At 36.9% G+C, this 7,019-nt stretch overlaps 1 long non-coding RNA gene across 1 annotated transcript; it reads right to left on the reverse strand.

The window, feature by feature from the left end:
* Positions 1-2,257: 2,257 nt before the first annotated feature.
* Positions 2,258-6,194, reverse strand: LOC120108472. Its single transcript, XR_005509813.1, has 3 exons — positions 6,134-6,194; positions 3,131-3,331; positions 2,258-2,343 (listed from the first exon to the last, which is right to left on the reverse strand). It is a non-coding gene; the product is annotated as an uncharacterized LOC120108472 (long non-coding RNA).
* Between the last annotated feature and the right edge of the window lie 825 nt (positions 6,195-7,019).

The following is a 7,019-nucleotide window of genomic DNA, read 5'->3' on the forward strand; positions in this document are numbered from 1 at the left end:
AAAAAACAAAAATAAAAACAAAATAGACCAGGAAGGAAGGAGATCGCGATCTCGCCGTCGCGAACGCTAGCGATCGCATCTCCCGCGATCCCACGGAGGGGGGGGGGGAAGCCGGGCGCGGGGGGGGGGGGGGGGGGGGGGAGGGGGCACTGTGGAAGTCGGGCACGGGGAGTGGGGAAGACAGGCGCGGGGAGGGGGGGCAGACGGGCGCCGGAGGGGGGATAATAACGTCATTTCATATTTTACTTTTATTTTTAATTAATAAAAATATGATTTTTTAACACCGTTAGAACAACCGTTATATTAAGGATATTTGTACAATAACAGAGTTTTATGAAAGTATATATGCAAATACCAATTTTCAAAGGGTATTCACGCAAAATCTGATATTTAGAAGGGTATCTATGGAAAAAAACCCCTAAAATAAATATGATTTTTATTAACAGTATTGGAAGAACCGTTATATTAGAGGTATTTGTGCAAAAACAGTATTTTATAAGGATACAGAAATAAATATAAATTTTAAGAGGATATTCATGCAAATTTAAGTTCTTAGAAAGATATATAAAATCCTTTTTATTTACCAAACATTGGTATACTTATCAATATCATCTATTTTAGCAAATTTTGAATAATAAATAGTGATCAAATTATTAAAGACCAATATTTGCTTTGCCTCAGGATATTTATAAAGCTTCTAATGGGGTGGGAATATTAAGCATGTAGATATATTTAGCTAAAATAAATAAAGAAGAAGAAGAAGAAGAAGAAGAAGAAGAAGAAAATGCATATCTTCATGTTCAATATAGCACAAAGTTAGCTAATCCACCTCCTTGAATGAGATGGCTAAGCTTATGAAACATAGTCATGAATTCATAAAAGTAATATTGTTTTCAAATAGAAGTAATTTAGAAAAGAATTAAAAAAAAAAAGTGAACAAAAAAGTTACCAACCCCCATGAATTACCCCTTTGGGGATTTTGGGTAGTTGCATCCCTCTCCAACTCTCTCTCTTTTCTCCCAAGGATTGATTGCTAGCGATCTAGAAATCTTTTTTTCTCCTCCGAGAGAGAGAAATATAGAGATTAGTGAACAGGAATTGTGTTATATAAGCTGAATTGTGTTTACACGAACACGACACAACCAAGGCATTACCTTGGGCTTGTTATGAGAAAAGGGGAAAAAATCAAAAATAGAGTTTACCTGAAAATTATTAGTAGAAGTGGAAATAATGCACTATAGAAATAATATTAATATGTTCAACAAAGCAAAAAATCACCAAAGATCCCTGCCAAAACCCGGAAATTAGATCTTATCTGAAAGTCATAAAATTAAACAATGAGCCCACCTAACATTCCCTTAGGTCTCTAACGGTCAATCGCCAACTCCTGAGAACCCTTGCTTACGTCCCAAATTTGCGCCCCTCTAAATTTGAGATTCTTCCTACTATGGCTGCTCACACTACTCTGGCATAGATGCAACTAGCAAAATTAGGAATAAAAAGATAACTCAACACCAGAGAACGACCTCCTGCGTCCGTCCAGAAGACCTCTCTTAAATGCTAGGCTTCGAAAATGGCAGCCAGAAGATTCTTCCCAAGTTTCAACAGCACTGATATCCCCATATAATAGTTGGCTTTGAAATCACTATTTTCGCCAGCTTAAGAAATGGCTATTGTTTTCCCCAGTTCATACTTGGGCTTGATTTGTAAGGAATCAAGGAATAGCTACTAGTAGCTTTATAACATTAATAAAAGAAGGCCAAACATTAACCATGATGTTTGATAATATCACTGTTCACAACACACACATTGTAACATGAAGCCTGCTGTATTACGACTAAAGACACAATAAAATGGCACGATATTATGCCTTTACGCCAACAATATTAGGAGCAAAGATAATTAAAAAAGACAGCTCAATGCACGAGACGACTCCTATTATTGGATCCGGGTACGCAGCCTTATCCTGCATGTAGAGATGCTATTTTCATAATTCGAAACTGTGACCTGTAGGTCACAATGAAACGACCTTACTGTTGTGCTAAGGCAATTGAATATCCAAATCAAATTTTGATGATACAGAATATTGGAAATAGCAATTGATTATAATCAAACAATTACATTGGCCCTGCTTTGTTTTTTTATCTCATAATGACATCTAATATGCCCTGCATCCAAAGTAGGTTGTTTTTCAGTGGAAGAGCTAGTCATGGGAAGAATTAAATAGACTTCTCTCAGTGAAATTTACAAGGAAAAAGAAGATAAAAGATAATTTTCATTCACAAATTGTCACTATAATGTGTTAGTAATACATGATCGTCTGTATCCCCCATAGAAAGACAACTGCATCAACCAATAGCCATCATTAGTATAATACTGTGACCAAAAAGCATGGTTACAATACCATAACAGAAAAGCATAACTTGAATGACCATAACAGAAAAGAAAGCTAAATGCTCTTGGATTTCATGATTCAAGGAAAGGATGAACTGGTTATGCTCTGGGGCCCAACCTTGGAAAGGAAACAGAGACAAGAATTGCATTGCTGGCATGCCATGTGGCATCAAGATATTGGAGCGATGCAAGGGGTTAGTGCAATACACGGTGGGATTGTAGTATAGGGTACCAAATCCTTCATGATACATGATTTTTGGTATCAGGGTGGGGTCCCTAGGACATTTTTTATATGTGATAATGAGTTAGGATATCCGCTTAGGATGAGACTACTTAACCTTGAATCTGTATGTCACAGGGCCTGATTTGCTGCCCCTACCAGAGTATTTTGCATCTGGCTTGGACTTCTATAGGGAGTGAATTGTCAGGGGTGAGTTTTCTGCTAGGCAATCTTGTTCAAGAATAGTTAATGTCTTCCTGGGAGGAGATAGCTAAGTCTATATAGAAACAAATCAAATTAAATCAGTTTGGTGTTTTACACATCAAAGAGAAAATGATTTGGAGTTTATACCAAGTAAAAATTCAGTAGCGGCCAATAAAAACACATGTTTCGAAAAAATGAGTTCTTTTTCAGTCATACTAGAGCGAAATCATGACCTGAGCCATGGATCTCACCACCCAAAGATATGAATTTAAATTGTTTTTAATAATTTATCAGGAACTTCTAGAACCATACCTGTTGAATTGTGAAGCCATAAAAATTCCATAAGTGTCTAATAAACCGAGCAGATTACTTGACGTAAATGATGCCTTCATCTGGGTCATCACTGCCCAAGTCTCCATTTTCTTCAGATTTATTGGATGGTTCAGAAACTCCTGCATCATGTCTTTCTGCACTCTGCTTCTCATTCTTTAACCTGTCCAAAATTGCAATCACCTGCAGGAGAACACAGAAAACAAATTGTAACTCTATGCTGCAAAACGTTGGCAATAAATCAGAGTATAAGGTTAATCTACAATATATATAAGCAGATTGTAACACAAAAAATGGCATAAAATCTCGTTTCCTTAGATAAGTCTGCAAATGTTTATGTGTGCTGCATCATGCATTACCTCACCATGTTACAGGCCGTATTAACCAGTTTGAGTGACATGGCACTAGCATGTGGAGCAATTCATGCTTACAAGATAAAAGGTTTTTGGTCTTTCACACATACCTCAACAGTATAAAGTTTCATGCTTTGAACAGGTGCACCCAGTATCCAACAATATTAGAAGGCGGCATACATTAGTTGCAACTATATAATGTCCACTGGCATGTTTTAGCAGTTCTATATACCATTGAAAATTACTTGCAGTGTTAGGGATCTGAAATTCTCTGCACCTTTTGATGTCTTCTTTTCTACAGCTAGCATAAAAAAAGTCTCATATGTGATCTCAGATCTGAATATCAGCAACAAACCAGCAGTCTAACAGCAGTGCGTTAGCATAGAGAAATCAGGAACAAGGGAGAGAGAGACCCATAGCATATACTTTTTTCGGTCAAAATAATCTTTCATTCAATTCCAGTAGACCGCCAAACATGTGCCCATCAATCCTCTTAAAAAGACCACTTGACCACCTAAGCTTACCAGGACTTCAAAACAAAAGATGATAAAAGATTAAACAGCAACTGTAAGCCCTCCCAAACTAGCAGTTTTTAGGCCATTCAGGACTGCCAAAAGACAGACAAGAGGAATGACTGGTGGCTTTAGTTCCCCGGTAAGACTCCAGTTCCTTCCTAATTATATTGTACTCCAGAAGCAGATCTCTAGTTCATCATCCCTTTTGAGCTCTATTTTGAGGTATTCCTTCAATCATAAAAGGTGGTGAAAACAATTTGTTGGGAAATTCTTTTGTATTCAACTTCAGCTGCATCTTCAACTACACATATCCTAATACAGTTGAATCCAAATGATAGTTTGATTCTGATAATTCTATCCAAATTCTATCTTAGTACTCACCCCTTTAGTAATGTAACTATCCTACTTACGCATCTGGGAATATCATGAAACAAGGATTTTATGATCATCAATGACTAGTGCATCTAGAAGAGGTTCGAGAACATAACGGTTTAATGTGATCTATCGTGTCTCCTGAGGTTTTATTACTTTATCTGAGATTCAGAACTCCAGTCAAATAACTGTTTGTACAATTATTGCGCAACTACATTATAATTCTAACAATTTCCTAGAGATAATTCTGTATCTTAACATCACCTTAATTATGCATTGCCACTCTCCTACAATCAAAGTCACAGTTCTGCTGTTTCCTAAGTTAGCATGATTTGTTTTATAATTTCAACTGATAACATATATGATCAAGGAGGGTCATGATTGAGGGCATTATCAAAGAAGAGGGAATAAAAAAGCTTGCTGTTCTGATGTGACATTGATAGATTCCAGATAGTTTGCTGTAATCTGCTAATTTGGCTGACTATAGAAAGGGGGTTGCGAAATAAGGATCTTCAGTTTCACATTTAAGGGTAATGTAGGTTAATTGGTTGTCAACATCTAGGAAAAAGATTCAAATGTTTGAAAGATTTAGAATGTTTTCTGATGATATTTGTTATTATATCCAATGCAAAACAGAATATATATATTTATATATATATAAATAAAAAGAAAGAAAGAAACTAAATTAAAGAGAAGAAAAGGAGGAGAGGTCGACCAGGATCAACTCCTTTTTCCTTTGTGCCTAATATATTGTCAACTATGAGAACAACATTATATGCATAGAAGCCGAACCAGGAGCAAGTTCCCCCTGCATATTTGTCTAGGACAAGAATCACTTTATAACAAAGTAGAGTATTCTTCTTTTCTTTTTTTTGATATATCCTTGGTTGTTTGCTGCATAATTGCTTGAGAGCATCAAAATCAACCGACATTTATATACCAACACGAAGTTTTATTCCCATTAATATATTGATTAAAGTTCAAATTTGTTGTGCAACCCTGAACTTGAGGATAACTCATTGATCACAAGGCACAACGGAAGGCATTCTTCAGGGTCACACGAGTACACCACAGTTCATGTTAAGTAGAGGGAACATCAGTCTCACTAAAGCATCACGTACATGGTCAAAACGTACAAATATTAGGAAGTAGGAAGATTTATCATCTTAAGCAAGTTGTCAAGAAGTTCATTTCTATTTATGAAGTTAAATCAGTAAGCCTTTGTACTTAATTTCAAAGTACAGTTCTGCTAGACTCAGGATTGGAATATTCTTTAATTCCAAAATGACGCCATTTTTGAAAATAATGCCGCCATCCAGAGATACCTGCATAAAGAGACTGACCTATCTCTATGATTGGGAATTTTGTACAATAAGATGTAGCTAGATAAAAATCTTTAGTTCAAAAACATGAACTGGACAAGAAGCACAAGTTCATCAAGAAGCAAGTTGACAACAACCTTCTTACAGGAAAAGCTTGCAAATGCTTATAGAGAAACAGATTCAGAATATGATGCCAGGACATAATCCCACTTATGAAAGATAAATAATAAACACCTCATCATGGACATGCTGTGTTCCAGGTGAGTGCTACATTAGGCATAGGTGATATTCAAAATACAGAAAATAACATTAGTGTTCAGCAACCATAGTAATCAACGACTAATTTGCTCATTATAAAATGAAAAAATTGCTTTTGAAAAACAAAAGGAGGCTTCATAAATGATAGATAAAGCATCAACTTACCCTGCTCCCTCTCTCTAAAGACTCATCTTCAATGAAACGTATTTCAGGAGTCAGTTCGCAACTATCATACGCCTCCCCAATTCACCGCGGTACATACTTGGCTTTTGACTTGAGCCCAGCAATAGCTACTTCTTTTCCTCTTTCATCACCAAAGACAGAAACATACACCTTAACTACCTACAAAAGTTGGGAAATATAAAATTGTAAGTTCCTTAAGCCTCAGCCCCCCCCCCCCCGCCCCCCCCCCCCCCCCCCCCCCCACATCACCACCAACAAAAAAACAAAACAAAACAAAACCACCCCAAGGAAAAAGTAAGTTAAGGTACTATGTGCTCCTTGAATTACATATAACTGATACTGCCAACTTCATAGGAGGGAGGATTGAATAACTGTACTGCATAGATGAATGGAAAATCTATACATGAAGGAAAATGTACTGCTTTGATCAATAAGATGCCTCTACAGCAACATACTCCCGACTGGTCCATCTCATATGAGGCCCATAATCCCTTTTATCCTAAGAAATAGAGCCCACAAACTATGTTGCTGCATTTCACGGTCTAAGCAAATATTAAGTGGAACCTACCTCCTCTTGATCAATCCAAAGCTATTGCACTATAAAAGGTTTTCCCGCGGCAATTTACTAATGATCAACTATGCAATTATGTCGAGTATGAAGTTGTAGATTAACAATACTGAAGGTCAGAACCATGAAGCAAAAGTATAGGTTTAACTGAATAAACAAGCAAATTGCTCCAAAGTAGTGATTGCCAAACCGACCTACCAGATCGTTCAGCCCGTATTGAATCAAAAATGCTAAGTCAGAAAGGATCACGGGTCTGGTCGGTTATAAAATCAGTTTCTGCTCCCAGTTCAGTTTCGATTC

This window comes from Phoenix dactylifera, unplaced genomic scaffold (genome assembly GCF_009389715.1).
Source record: "Phoenix dactylifera cultivar Barhee BC4 unplaced genomic scaffold, palm_55x_up_171113_PBpolish2nd_filt_p 001348F, whole genome shotgun sequence".
NCBI classification, from domain to species: domain Eukaryota; kingdom Viridiplantae; phylum Streptophyta; class Magnoliopsida; order Arecales; family Arecaceae; genus Phoenix; species Phoenix dactylifera.